Genomic DNA, 14902 nt, shown 5'->3' on the forward strand with positions numbered 1-14902 from the left:
ACACTACAAGTGTAAAGCACACATGCTGATGAGTACAGAGACATACATATACACTTTTGGAGTCATCTGCAGACTAAACCATTGCGTTGCACATGGCCTACAATGCCTACTGTCATCAGATGGCCCAGGCTCAAACAACATTGTGAGAAAACAGGGCTGAATGCAGAGGCCCCATAACTTTTTGCCCCCATTTTCCACTTTTTGCTGGTGTTTTCCTGACTTTAAAGGTGCCCTGGGTACTGCTAACCAGTCCCAGGGCCTGTGCTCTGTGTAAAATGGATATGCAAATTAGGCTAATTATAATTGGCTAAGTTAACCTACCTATAAGTCCCTAGTATATGGTAGGGCATGTAGGTTTAGGGACCACAGCATAGGTGGTGCACACCTAGGTGCACTGCTGAGGTGCCCAGTGTCATTTTAAAAGCAAGCCTGTCTTGCTGGCTGCTTTTAAATTAAAGTTATATGCAAATTCGACTTTGGAATTAAAGGTACTTCCAAAGTCTTAAACTACCTTATTTTTACATATAAGTCACCCCTAAGGTGTGCCCTATGTGCCCCTAGGGCTGGGTGCCATGTAACTATAAGCAGGGACTTTATAAAAATAGATTTATAAGCCCTGGTGAGGTAAAAACAGCCAAATTCGTTTTTCCCTCATTGAAGTAAATGGCCTTCATAGGCTAGAATGGGCAGACTTTATTTTAAATTTTAAAGTCTCCTTAAATGTTACATACCAAGAATTTGGTATCAAATTGATTGTTGTAATAAATCCCACAACTTCCAGTTGTTGGATTTAATATAACTTGTCCAGGTAAAAAGTTTAGACTTTACCTAAAAAGTTGCCAATTTCAGCTCTGCATTGTTTTTGCTGCTGTGCTCTGATTGGCCAGCCTGCAGCAGCTTCTGCCAGGCTGCCTTGATGAGGTGTGAAGTGGCCAGGCTTCACACAAAGGAATGTGCTTGGGGGAGAGAATCTCCCCTCAGCAGATGGTGAGGCAGGAAGGGGGAGGGCTGCCAAACTGGTCTTCAAAGGCAGAGAAGGACATTTGCAGCACCCAGCAACACCCCCACATCCTGCAACCCCAGACAATTAGGTGCCCCCTTGATTAGATTAGGAGAGGGCAGGAGAGGGGTGTGTTTATGATTTTTAGCCACACCAGTGGGTGGGCTCAGCCAGATGTAACCTCCAAAAATCAGATTCATCCATGTTGGATTTTTAGAGACTGTTGCCTTCTGGGATGGATTTTTGCCACACTTCCCAGGAAGTGGTCATCACAGGGGGACGACCCTGTCCCTGATTGGAGAACCAGGGCCCCCCTGCTTTTCACCCAGGAGCAAGGATAAAACTGGCAGACCTGCACCCACGCCTCAGATCCCTTCCAGAATTCAACAAGAAAGGAACTAAAGAAGAAGAAGGACTGCCCTGCTGGACCCCTGGCCTGCACCTGGACCCTGCACTCAGAGGGACTGCACCAGCTGCACACTTGGGCTTCACCACAAGAAGGACTTTGCCTGGCTTCAACTGGTTCAAGGAGGGACTCCCTGTTTGCTACAGGTGAAAAATTGCTAACCAGAGTCCCCTGCACCAACTCCTGAAGAAAGCGACCAGCTGACCACTGTCCAGTGGCCAAAAAGGAGTTTGCGCCAGGTGCATTCTGGGAGTTGAAGTCCGCACCCCCCAAGGACCATCACAGAACATCTGGACCCTTGGGGTGAGCTGTGGACCCCAAAAGAACCTTAAAAGAACATCTGGCTGAAGCCCCAGAAGTTTGGAGAAGATTTGACAAATTTTGTAAAAAAGCTCCAGAGAGGGACCGACCCGCCGCGGAAATTCTAGCCGGCTTGCCTCAACCGCGACCCGGCCTGACTTCGTGGTTCGTCCCGGTAAAGAAAAACATCCAAAAAAGAGACTAAGTCCGAAGGTAAAAAGTTGACCGGGACCTCCCAGCCATCGTATCCGAGAAGGGCTCCATGGACGTCGGATCAAGATCCAGGTTTACCCCGGTCGAAGGATTTTCATCTCGAAAAAACGACTAAGTACGAAGGTAAAAGTCTCCACCGAGGAAACCCACATCGCGTATCCGGACAAGGGCTCCAGGAGGTCGGATTCAACTGGCAGGTTCGTCCCGGTGAAGAAAAACTTCAAAATAAAGACTAAGTCAGAAGGTAACTTTTTAACCGAGGCCTCCCGCGACCTGTAGCCGAGCAGGGCTCTATCGCGGTCGGCCTGAAAGTTTGACTTTGCCCCGGTCCTGGTGCAACCAGATGACCCGATTGGCGCTTTTTGTTTCTAAGCGCTAGAAAATAATAATACTTTAAAAATTCATATCTCCGGTTCCCCTGAACCGATTTTAATCGTTTTTGTGTCATTTTAAAGATAAAAATATAAGCTATTTTTATAAATTGGTTTTGGATTTTTAAACTGTTTCCTGTGTTTTATTTAATTACTGTTTTGTGATATTTGAATGCTTTACACTTTGTCTCCTAAGTTAAGCCTTGACGCTTGATGCCAAGCTACCAAGGGTAGAGCTGGGATTAATTTACTGAGACGTAACTGTACTTATGTGGAGGTTTGTGGCTTGTTGCTAGGTGTAGGTACCTACCTGCCCTACCAATAACCCATTTTCCAACATAATGATGTGTACCACGATGAAACACAAAACACCATTGTAACTTTCTGAAGGGTCAACTCCTTAAGCTTGGCTTGACAGGCAGATTTTTATCCAGCCACATTCACTCACTGCATACAGTCCCTGCAGGAACTACAATAGTACGACCATGCTCTAAGACTTAAGTGACAATGACAGGGCTGCCATGCGAGACATGTAAAGCCTCTTTCCTGTGCATGTGTGGACATGTGGGCTACCCAATGTAATTTCATACCACTTCAGAATGGGTTTGTGTGGTATCTACTTGAAACACCGGACACACCTTTTACCATATGTTGCAATCCTACAGAGGTGACATCCAATATACTACGGTATGCTTAGTGTAATTGGTTGCATATAACCAAGCTAATGAGTCACATGCCATGCTCTCCCCTGAATCACCCAACGTTCTGCACTGGAGGTTTGTCACTTTTGCATTATACCTGTACAGCACACACATGACTTATGGAAAGGTGACAATAGAGCTGTGGGAGTAAGAGACCTGTCATAAATCAATGACACACATTGACAATGATGGTCAACGCAAATATTTTCTAGGTCAGGGAGTTATGTAAGGACCCATTCCTAATGTAGTCAATGTACAAAGGCCTTCAGGCCAAATTTTGCCACTGAAGACTCATTTTGGCCACATCCAAGGATTTGCAGGTCTACAGGGATTGAGCCTGGTGTGACAGTTGCATAGCCATAGTAACTCTACCCAGGCATGTTCTATGTCCCATTCTGTGAGAAACATTTGACAGGCTCTGGTCTCTGCAGGCTGAGCATACAGCACCTACATGACAGACACATTTTTATCACTTGCATGCATGACAGTACATCCTGTGCCCATCCTCTATGGGGATTCAGGGTTGTGTGGCAGTCTGAAGGGCACAGTGATTTTCACATGGTTCTTATACAACAGTTTGGCAAGGCCAGGTGTGGGCTGAGTGATTTGTGGGACTATACACATTGCTAACAAGATCCTCAAATGACTAAAACAATATAAATACACAGCTCACTTTGTAATGCACATGCATGTTGTTTTGCATTTTCACACATCACATCCAAAGATATGTCATTGTATGGCTGTAAAGTCTCCTTCCCTAGATACATGAATGCTATAAAAGGAGGATCTCGTTCTTATCACACAACACAATGGTAACGTGAAAAAAATAGACCACTTCTCTCCACTACCAGCACCATGTACATCCCATGTATGGAATGCAAAATGTGACAACAGGCACTCACAAAGTCTCACTGGCACTCAGAGGCACATTGTAGCCTATGAGGAAGGAAAGGAATGTGTTGAACAGAGTCAAATATGCCTATCACCTTCACTGGTGAGCCATAGAGCTGATCATACAGGGGAACGACCTCCTCAATGAGCCTCTCCAGCTCCTCAGGAATGAAGGCAGGGGCCCTTTTACCTGCTTGGCCTGACATGATTGCTCCCAGAGGTGGCACACAGCAGCTGAAATGGTGGAGGTGTTGATGGCAGCGGTTTCAGGAGTCAAGTGAGTGATTTAGCAAAACGCAGTGTACATGTATGCCACATATGTGGTCACCATCGCCAATGGCCACAACCATTGGCTCGCGACGGTCACAGTCAAAAATGTTAGCCTATGATTGTGTCTGCCACAGTTGAGACTGCCCACTGCGAGGTCAACGTCTGCAGGCAGTCGCCAGCGGTACCTAATGTCCAGTGAACTAGGTCTGGCATCCGCCATTTGGGCAGTTGTAAATACAGTATTGGGTCCTGTTAAATGTGTCATAACATCAATATATGTGTCTGATCATCACAAACAATCTAAAGTGCCTTGTTGTGTAGGTTCTCCTACACAATAACCAGTATGGTGTGTTGCTGGTCACAGATGGCATATTACAGCGGTGCACTGTCCACCAGCGGTGACAGTATTTTTGGCGGTCAGAACAGACTGTTAAATTCTGAGGAACACATGTGAACCAGGTAGTCAGGTGATGCCCAAATCCATGTTGTTGACACATGTACAAAACCACAGGACTCACATTTGGCCCTTGAGTAGTAGACAGCTTTGATGTGTAATGAGTGTGATGTTATTCCAGTCAGTAATGTTTTATCACATCACCCCTTCACAACTATCATCTTATTATCATCCTAATCATCATGTATGTTGGTGGGGACACAGACAGTAATGCTCTAATGAATTTAATTCCACAAATGGTACCCTGGGAGAGGGAGGAGGCGACATTCTCACAAGCCCCAGTATACCGTCCATTGCCAGACCTTCAAACAACGAAAACAAATTCACATCATGAAACAGTTCTGTCTCAATAGGCAAACTATTGTGGATTTATGTTGTCTGTTGGAGCAAGATCTGATGCCTGAAAACACTAATCCAACATGCATACCACCCATTATTAAAGTCATGGCAGTATTACACTTCCTGACCACAGTCTCCTTCCATTATACAGTGGCCATATGTGGGAGTATGTCCCAACCCATGTTCGGTGGTGTGTTAAGAGACATGCTCTCAGCAATGATGAAACATATTGATAGCTATATCATGCTCCCCAGACGTGAGGATTTAGCCAATGTGAAGGCTGATTTCTATGGTTTTGGTCGACTCCCACATGTGGTGGGAACCACTGATGGCACACATACTGCCTTGGTGCCACCGCAGGGCAGTGAACACGTCTATCACAAAAGGAAACACTTCCATTCTATCAAAGTGCAAGGTGTCTGCTTGTCAGATATCTGCCTCTCAAATGTGCTCAGGTTCAGCCCCTAATTCCTTTGTAATGCAGAACAGCACCATGCCCCAGCTGATGTCACAGCTGCAACCAGAGAGGGCCTGGCTGGTTGGTAAATCACATCTGTCCTTATTCTGTGTGTGCAATATCAGTTTCTACAATCATGAAGTGAGTGACTCATTGTGGCACTTATGTCTCATTCCAAAACAGGAGACTCAGTATAGCCCAACCATCCTTGACTGTTGACACCGATGAGGAACCCTACTCTGCCAGGGGAAGTCTGCTTCAATGAGGCCCATAGAAGACCACAGCAAGTAGTGAAGCAGGCTTTTGGGTTCCTACAGGCAAGATTTCACTGTCTGGACAAGACTAGGTGAGCCTTCTTCTACTCACCCGGGAAGGTGTGTCAGATTACAGTGGCATGCTTCATAACATCGCCCTGCGGAAGAATATCCCTTACATCCCAGAGATTGGGGAGCCTGTGGTGCCATTGGGTGATAATTTTGAAATGAAACTGATAGTGTTCTCTTGAGTGTAAGTATGTAATGGCATATCATTACTTTGACTGTACAATGACCTGTATCTGTGATAATATGTGGAGTATATTTCTGGAAATAGGGAGCTGATGCTCAGGCAAAATCTGCCAAAGGGTGTTTGATGAGAAAGCTTTTGGCACATTCACATTTTGAAGATATTGCTTTGTTGTGTCAGATTTTTCGAATGGACTTTGTTCTCCTGATGTTTACTATGTGACTTGTGTCATATGTATGGATCATAACTATACTACGTGTTTTGTTCTTTGTTCAGACACCTTCACCATGAAAACTTCATTTGGCCATTTCAGAGTTGTGATATTGGCAGGTATATCGTGCTGTTGGGACATATAAAGAAGACACAGATTGTTCCTGGGAATGTATTTCACAGACTTTGGGTGTAGAAGACCTGTGTCAAGACAGCTTGCACAGTAATTGGATGGGAGTGCAGAATACTCTCTTGGACTGTTCGTTGTTGTGTGGTGGCCATGATGCTTTATGTATGTCATCATGTGGTCATTAAAAATGTTGTTGGCCAAAACCATGTCAGTTCCTCTTCACATTGGCTAAACAGTCTTTTTGTTTGAACTGTTAGTAGCTGTTAATGTGTTTCATCATTGTAGGCCAAAGTGCCCGTGACACATCACTGACATTTGTTTGCCATACCACCAGATGCATTAATACTGGACTGTAATGACCTTGTGATCAGGGACAGTTGTACTGCCATTTAGGTGTGCTTCCTTTTGAATACTAGGGGTTATGGCTCCAGCTGATGACATCAACCATATCCATGTTTGTCTATTTAACAGGTCATTGTCTGATATGTCCATTCCTACAATGTTCTGGAGGTCTGTACCAGTATATTTGGTGGCCTACGCAGTCTGACAAGGTGATATCTGAATTTCTGTGTTCCTGGCATCTTGACAGCCTATGTGCTGAACATTTCATAAAACCTCTTCTGAAACAGGATATTTGTATGTATGTGTTATTGTGTAATGGTTGTAATCCTGAGCTGGACACATTGTACATGCAAAATATCCTTGCTTGCACAAGTAGCATGTATCATATGGTTCACATGGTATCACATATCTAAATAGTAAAATGTGAATTTTAAGACAGCAGACAATAGTTTGAGCCTGCTGAATTTATTACAATTCTAATACAGAAAAATAATTTGGGACGGACAGAAACAAAAATGTGCAGTGAATGGGTCAGTCATGGTGAATGAAATCATTGGAGTAGATGTCACACCACTGGATGTCCAAAGTCCAAAGTACTCCTCACAATGGAACTGGAACGTGGTTCTGGATCAGTCCACTAAGTGTATGTGTGACACACAAAGGAGGACATTAAGGAAGAGGTTTCTTGCTAGCAGTGATGTGTGTCTGAGCATCAGCACCTACTGGATTCTTGCATGGTCATCCCGACTGGGAGAGAGGGGAATCAGCTGCTGCAGGGGCAGGGGTATCCAAGGGTGGTTGTGCCTCTGGTAAGCCCTCCCTTCCTGTGGCTGCTTCAGATGTACTTTGCCTGGGCTTATTTGTCCCACAGGAAGGGGTGGTGGTTGAAAAGTACTGCTCAGGGTATTGTTGATGTCCCTCAGCATGCCTGTTTTTGTGTTTATGTTAAAATTTTGGTTATCCATTTTCTGGATCATGTCCTTGTGCAGCTGCTTCACTTCCTGGAGTTCAGTTAACATCTGGCCCATCATGCCTTGAGACTCCTGGTAGACCCCAAAGACATGGCTGATATCATCTTGGTTGACAGCAGTCCCAGTGGCCTCACTCCGCTGGCCCACAGCATCCCTCCTACGTCCCCTGCCTTCATGAGTCTGTGCTCACTTGACAAATGTTGGGTATTACATATCTGTTGCCAGACTTCATTTAGGTGGGAGCATACATTTACATGTTGAGAAATACCATGAGTCCTGCAATAAATTTTTGTTATAGAAACATTTCCAACTTATGGCATGTGATGGGCCTTGGTAGCTGTGATGTTAGGTTCAGCAATACACATTGACAGTCTTACATCTCAGATACTCTGGGTATTGAATGTTCTTATAGTCAATAAACGACACAGTAGCAAAAGCTGAGCTGTGAGCATACGGGTCATTGTGGTTTAACAACAGTTTTGGTGTTGTAACTTACCAGACTCCGCTCCCATAGGTAATCCTGCCAAGCCCTCATGATGAAAGATGGTCAAGACCTTCTCCTCCGAGAGAAAGAGTTGTAATGGGGCACTGACAGCACCACCACCAGTCTTGTTTGCCTCCATCTGTTGCCTGGAGTGAAAGAAATGCATCTTGCCCCTCAGGTTGTTCCACCTCTTCCTAATGTCCTCATTTGTCTGCAGGGTGGTGCCTACAGCATTCACTCTGTTCATGATCCTTTGTCACAGTTCTATTTTCCTGCTGAGAGGAGTGTGCTGGACTTGGTCTCCAAACAACTGTGGCTCTACTCTCATGATTTCATCCATCATGTCTCTCAACTCGTCCTTTGAAAAACAGGGATTTTTGAGACGTTACATGGTGGGCAACTAAAGTGGGTGACAGCGAGTTATTTATAAAAGGAAAGTGAAATGGGGAGTAAATTGAGAAAAGTGTGTGAAAAAAGATGTGCCTTATCTCTCTGGTCAGAAATCAACTGTTGATTACAGTGGAGATGCAAAGGATCATGGTCTGTGAAGGGGTGTGTTTTATATTGTGCTTTGCAGGTGTGTCCACTGTGCCCATGGTTGTCAGCTGTGTTTTTTTTTAATTCATCCAATGGGCTTTTGTCTGTTGCTCTGTTGAAAACATACTGTGGCAGTTGCCTGCCATTGGCTAAACGCTGCAAGGGACCTCCACGTTGACTGTGTGTTTGTAATAGGCTCGGCAGTTGGCCATGGCACTGACAGCGCTGGAGTACAGACCGCCAACATAGCAAACTGCTGTAACGCTAGTGGTCAGCACCTTGGCTTGGCAGGCAGTGGTTCTGCTTGTCTACATCATAATACTTCGGTCTGGGGACCTCTGGCGCAGCGGTCTTTCGGGAACTGCCAACATGGTGGTCTTGCGGTCCAACTTCCAAACTTGTAATCGGGCCCTTAATCTTAAAAAAAAAATCTATATGCATTTCTTTTCAAAATGAAAAAGACCACACACTCTCCAAAGTCCAGCTTTCAATAAGGAAATTACATACTAAAGGATTTGGAGTCCCAGCAACGGATAATGGAATTATTCCACTCAATCAGACCAGTTTCAGGAAAAATATAGGAACTATCACTAACATACTACTTTTTTCTATGCTTATTAATGCCACAATTGCTGCGAGACAGCCACTGTATTTTTGTTTTATTGATTTCAGCTTGGCATTTGATCATATAGACAGAAACAGATTATGGTATAAACTTTCTAAGTGGAAAGCTCTAATTCCCCTTCTCAATCAACTAATTCTTTTGCACACTGATATATGGCTTAAAGTAAAGCTGGTGACTAGTGACTACCTTTCAAGATGGATTCCAACCACAATGGGGCTGAAACAAGGCTGCATCTTAGCCTCAACCCTCTTTATGTCAGATTTAACAGCTAGGCTAGACAAGTGTAACTCACATTCCCCAAATATTTTGGTTTAGTTCTCTCTAATTTGCTATATGCAGATGTCCTAGTACTTATTATCAGAACTCCAGTAGGTCTCCAGCTCTTACTAGATACGACTCAAAGCTATTCTGTAGAAAACGGCTTGAGTATAAATATGGAAAAGTAAAAAATAATGAATATGAACCATTGCAAAGTAAAGGGTTACCATTGATGATACCTTGCTAAACAACAACTGGAAAATGTACAAGAGGTTAAGGACTTAGGGGTTCTTATTGACAATAAGGGCACCTTCAGGCCCCAAAAGGATGCACGTAAGAGGAAAGGTACTGCAACTGCAGTGGAATTAAAAGCCTGAGGAAAATGGGGCCCCAAATGTCAACCCACTGTTCAAGCTTTAGAGGTGAAACTCATCCCAGCAGTCACCTTCAGAAATGAGGCCATAAGAGGGGGAGACGCTGTGCTATTGGATTATATTATTACAGGTGCACTGCAAATGATTTTCAACTTACCCAAATATACCTCACTGCCCTAAATAAGGATAGAATTTGGCTTAAAGACAAGCACTGACTTGTCAAGCTATGTTAAATGCTGGCACGTGATCACAGGTGTTGAACCAGGGTCCTTAAATGCCTACTTATGGAAAGAACTGGTGATTGAGGAGAACAGTGCAGCTAGAACTAACTTGCAAGATTCAATCAATCAGCTAGGTCTACAGGGACTTTAGGAGGCCACAGGATCACTTGATAATTTTTAAAAACTTGTCAGTAAAACTGTTAAAATAATTTCTCTGGTAGAGAACAAAGCAAGCCTTGGGGACAGGGCACATGGCTGGCTTACCATACAAGGTTTTGCCAAGGCAACTCCTCAGGCTTACATAAGCACAAGCTTCACAAGGTCTATCAAGGAGAAGCACCTATGATACCACCTTGGTATCTTACCTTTGGCCAACCACCTACCACCATGGAAGCACCGTCCTCTGCCAATCCACTGTCACCTGTGCGGGGAAGGGAAAGAAGATATTATCCATCTACTATGGACGGTACTTCTTTACTTCTTTGGTCTCTTTGAAAATGCTAATGCAATGGTTTTAATTAATCATGCAAATAAAGAATACATTTATTTTCATTTAAAAAATGAAGGCAAGGACAGATAGCTGCATTCATGAGTTTTATCAGTAAATAAAGCAGCAAAGGTAACTATATTACAAGTTTTAGAAACAAATTAGTCAATAACTGGAAATATAGGCAACATTTTAAAAATACCTAGATATTTAGGGGGTCATGCTGACCCTGGCGGTCCAAGACCGCCAGGGCCACGAATGACGGAAGCACCGCCAACAGGCTGGCGGTGCTTCCAAGCCCATTCTGACCGCGGCGGTAAAGCCGTGGTCAGAAAACCGGGGCCGGCGGTTTCCCGCCGGTTTTCCCCCGGCTGGCTGAATCCGCCAGGGCAGCGCTGCAAGCAGCGCTGCCCTGGGGATTCTGACCCCCTTTCCGCCAGCCTGTTTCTGACGGTTTTCACCGCCAGGAAGAGGCTGGCACGAACGGGTGCCCTGGGGCCCCTTGGGGCCCCTGCACTGCCCATGCCACTGGCATGGGCAGTGCAGGGGCCCCCTAACAGGGCCCCATGAAGCTTTTCACTGTCTGCTTAGCAGACAGTGAAAAGCGTGACGGGTGCAACTGCACCCATCGCACGCCTGCAACACCGCTGGCTCCATTCGGAGCCGGCTTCTGTGTTGCAGGCCTCCTTCCCGCTGGGCCGGCGGGCGCTAACCTGGTTAGCGCCCGCCGGCCCAGCAGGAAGGTTAGAATGGGGGCAGCGCTATTTTGGCCGCATGCGGCCAAATGGCGGTTCCCGCCAGGCGGGCGGCAACCGCCGCCCGCCTGAGTCGGAATGACCCCCTTAGTTTTTTATTTCTTGTATTGAAATGTGATGCTGGGTCCATAATATCAATAACAATAAACTGAATAGCCTAGAGAGAAGCACAAATATAGGGGGTCATTACGACCCTGGCAGCTGGCGGAACACTGGCGGTAATACTGCCAACAGGCTGGCGGTGTTCTGCCATTGTATTATGACCGTGGCACATTAGCCACGGCCATTCCGCCGGTCCCTCCAATATACCACCGGGCTTCCACCGGGTGGTCACAATCCCCAACCGCCAGCCTTTCCATGGCGGTAAACACCGCCATGGACAGGCTGGCGGTAAGGGGGACTCGTGGTGCCCCTGCACTGCCCATGCACTTGGGAAGGGCAGTGCAGGGGCCCACAGGCACAGCCCCATCCCGCATTTCACTGCCCGATTTTCGGGCGGTGAAATGCACGATGGGTGCTGTGGCACCCGCTGCACATCAACATTGCTGCCACCTCTAATATGAGCTGGTTTCAATGTTGATGTGACTTTTCCACTGGGCCAGTGAAAAAGTCATAATAGGGGGCCAGCCATACCGCCAACACTAGCGGTATGTTGGCTCCCACGGCTTCGGTGGTCTTTTTCAAAGACCGCCGAAGTCGTGATGAGGGCCATAGTGTACAAATCTACAAATGAAAGAAAGAAAATAGGATGGCTATCTCTTAATTAATGAGGTGTAGTGTTGAGTTAATTCTTAGTATATCTCTCAATGCGTATAAAACATGTCATCCTCTAACGAGTGCAAACCTGTGATCGATCTGCTCTGCTCTTCCTGTCTTACCAGCCATCAAAGTAGGCAGAGCGCCAGTAATTTTAGAGTAAGGTTGAGCGCTCCTGCTCTGCCTCTGTCAGTTGGAGTCTGCAATGTGTTTCCCGTGCCGCCTCCGTTTCAAGATGTAGAAGTTTAGTTTCTATACTAAGTATATCCTTGTAAAGTTTTCGACGCATATTCAACTTAATACCTAAGCAAAATCCTTGCAGAGTTAACTTAAACACGGCCCATTGTGTGGATCGCAGGTCAATGGTGTTAGCATTGTGCTCAAAGTAATTGTTAATGGCAATGTCAACCGAGGACCTGAAGGGTGGACCTTCTAATGCCGCCGGTTGCAGGTGCCAGGTTGGAAAGGGGGGTCACCCCGGCTCCCATGCCAGTGTTAGAAATTGGTGATTGTGATTTGAGTGGTGCGACCTAGATATTCGACATTCATGATGTGTGGAAGGAGGTCTTTGGTATCGACCAGTCTGTCAATTCTGACATGTAAGCGATGCAGGGCTGAATAAAAGGAGTATGCTCAATCAGTGGTGTTTATTTGAGAGCACCACACGTATGCGAGTTGCCAGCTCTTCTACCAGTCGTGTAAGACCTGTGTTGTGTGAAATAAGGGCAGAAAAGATGTGTCTAAGTTCACGTCTAGTACACCATTGAAATTTCCCCCTAGGAGTGAAGGGAGTCCATTCCAGGCAGACAGCACTGGTGAAAGAATGCTTGGGAAGGAGGCCTGTTCGGTATTGGGGCTTAGATGTTTCCCAATGGTAAATGGCGACCATCTAATCCACATTTTTTAAACACATATCATCCCTCCACGTCAGTTATCACCTCATCTGCCACAGAGGAGAGATTACAGTCACAAAGATTTGCCAGCGCCATTGGTGCTGTAGTCTGGCTGCTTCCATGTGTGGGTTTCTTCTAAGAGGGCAACATATGTAGTGTAATGTCTGAGATAAAAGTAGATAGCATAGCGGTGCATGGGAGAGTGAATACCACTCAAATTCAAGTTAGTACTTTAGGTGTGCATCTATTCTAAAACAGGGTTGATTAGTGAGAGGGTCACTGTGTTTGAGCCTAGGCTGATAGGGACCTTGAGTGTTATTAGCTGAGAGGATATCCACTAACCCTACAAAGGGCCTCATTACAACTTTGGTGGTCTGTGGGAAGCAATGGTAGCGGTCCAAGAGCTTTAGAGGTCGGACCACTGCCTTACGGGTTTGGCAGTCGGACCACCAGAAGACTGCCAGTGGACCACCGGCACTGTCATAGTCAATGTGGCAGGAACTGCAGCGGTCTTGACGGTGGTGGCCAATGTTGGAGATCCCTGCATTGAGACCACCATGGCCATTATGACCTGCAGGACCACCAAGATTTCAATGGCGATCCCACCGTCATGAATAGCTTGGCGGTCAGGCAGGTAAGAGGCCCAAAATGTGGTGCTCCAGGGGGGTACAGCCCCTTGGAGGGTGAGGTAGGGGCCAATGTGGGCCCCCCAAATAATTTGGGGCTCAGGGGTGCACTGTGTCCCATGCATGACGTGGTGCGTGGACACTGTATGCCGTTTGTGCCGACAGGTAGGGATGCATGGCCGGCAGCAGCTCTATAATACTTCCCCCTGCCTCCCTTCGCCAGTCATGCCAGCCCCCTGGGGAACACATAATCCGGTGGTCTTGAGACCATCGGCCTGGTACTGTTTGAAATACTGCCACAATGGTGGTCTGACCGCCAAACTTGTAATGAGGCCTAGAGTGTATAACCACGAACATAACCAACATAACTAAATAAGGTGGAAAGAATATCTTACGGGTGGCACACAGCAACCGCTATCTGTCCAAACTTATAACTTCAAAGGTTCACACTGTGGTAAATGTGGGGTTTGTCCTGTGATACAATGAGGTATTGTATCAACCAATGCCATCTTTGTGCTAGATTAACAATGTTTGGTGTATATCTAGTCAAGAAGGATGCTGTCACTTACATAGATTACGGCCAAGTTGTCATATAAACACATATTCAAAAAGTGCTTACACATCTTATGCGGATCGTTCCCTCCAGTCCTCCGGATCTGCAGGAAAACATCTGTTTACCAAAGAGGAATAAAAAGCAGAATATCATGTATTCAAAGGTGTTGTATGGTGTAACAGTGTCAGCTGTTTGTGGTGTCACTTCTAGTAGCATCTCTGAGTGTAATGTAGATGGTCAAGTGGACGTGGAGCTCCCGTCTTCGGAGGACCAGGCTGCATCATTTTCTGAGGTAGAATGTTGTCTGAACTCTGCAAGAGTAGCAGCTTGCATTGCTTGACGGCGTTCTTCAATTATCTGTGCAAGTTTAGGAGCAGCTTTAGGGGAAGAAAATGCCACGGGCAAGTTCTGCACCCACGACGGTGCTCCCCAGGCATGGCAGGAATTGTGTTATAGATGGCTGACAGGCCGTCCACCATTCAGTGAATTCCAGCCATAACCATGCAGATTCCGGAGAGTCAAAGAAGTGTGTGGTTCCCTCAGAGAAGAGACTCTTTGCAGCTGTGACGGAAAGGGGGCGAGAGTATCGCATCTCCAGTCCTCAGAGGTGGCATTTCACAGCTAAGAAGGAGTTGCACTGATGCTATACAGTGTAGTGTAATGTGTAGTGGGACGCAATCACACAGGCCCGTTGTTTTGCACAGGGTATATTTTCTACTGTTCCCTCTGTTTGTGGAAATAGGGACACAGGGTGCCCAGGGATCCTCACTTACA

Source organism: Pleurodeles waltl, chromosome 10, assembly GCF_031143425.1.
Source record: "Pleurodeles waltl isolate 20211129_DDA chromosome 10, aPleWal1.hap1.20221129, whole genome shotgun sequence".
Classification (NCBI taxonomy): Eukaryota; Metazoa; Chordata; class Amphibia; order Caudata; family Salamandridae; genus Pleurodeles; species Pleurodeles waltl.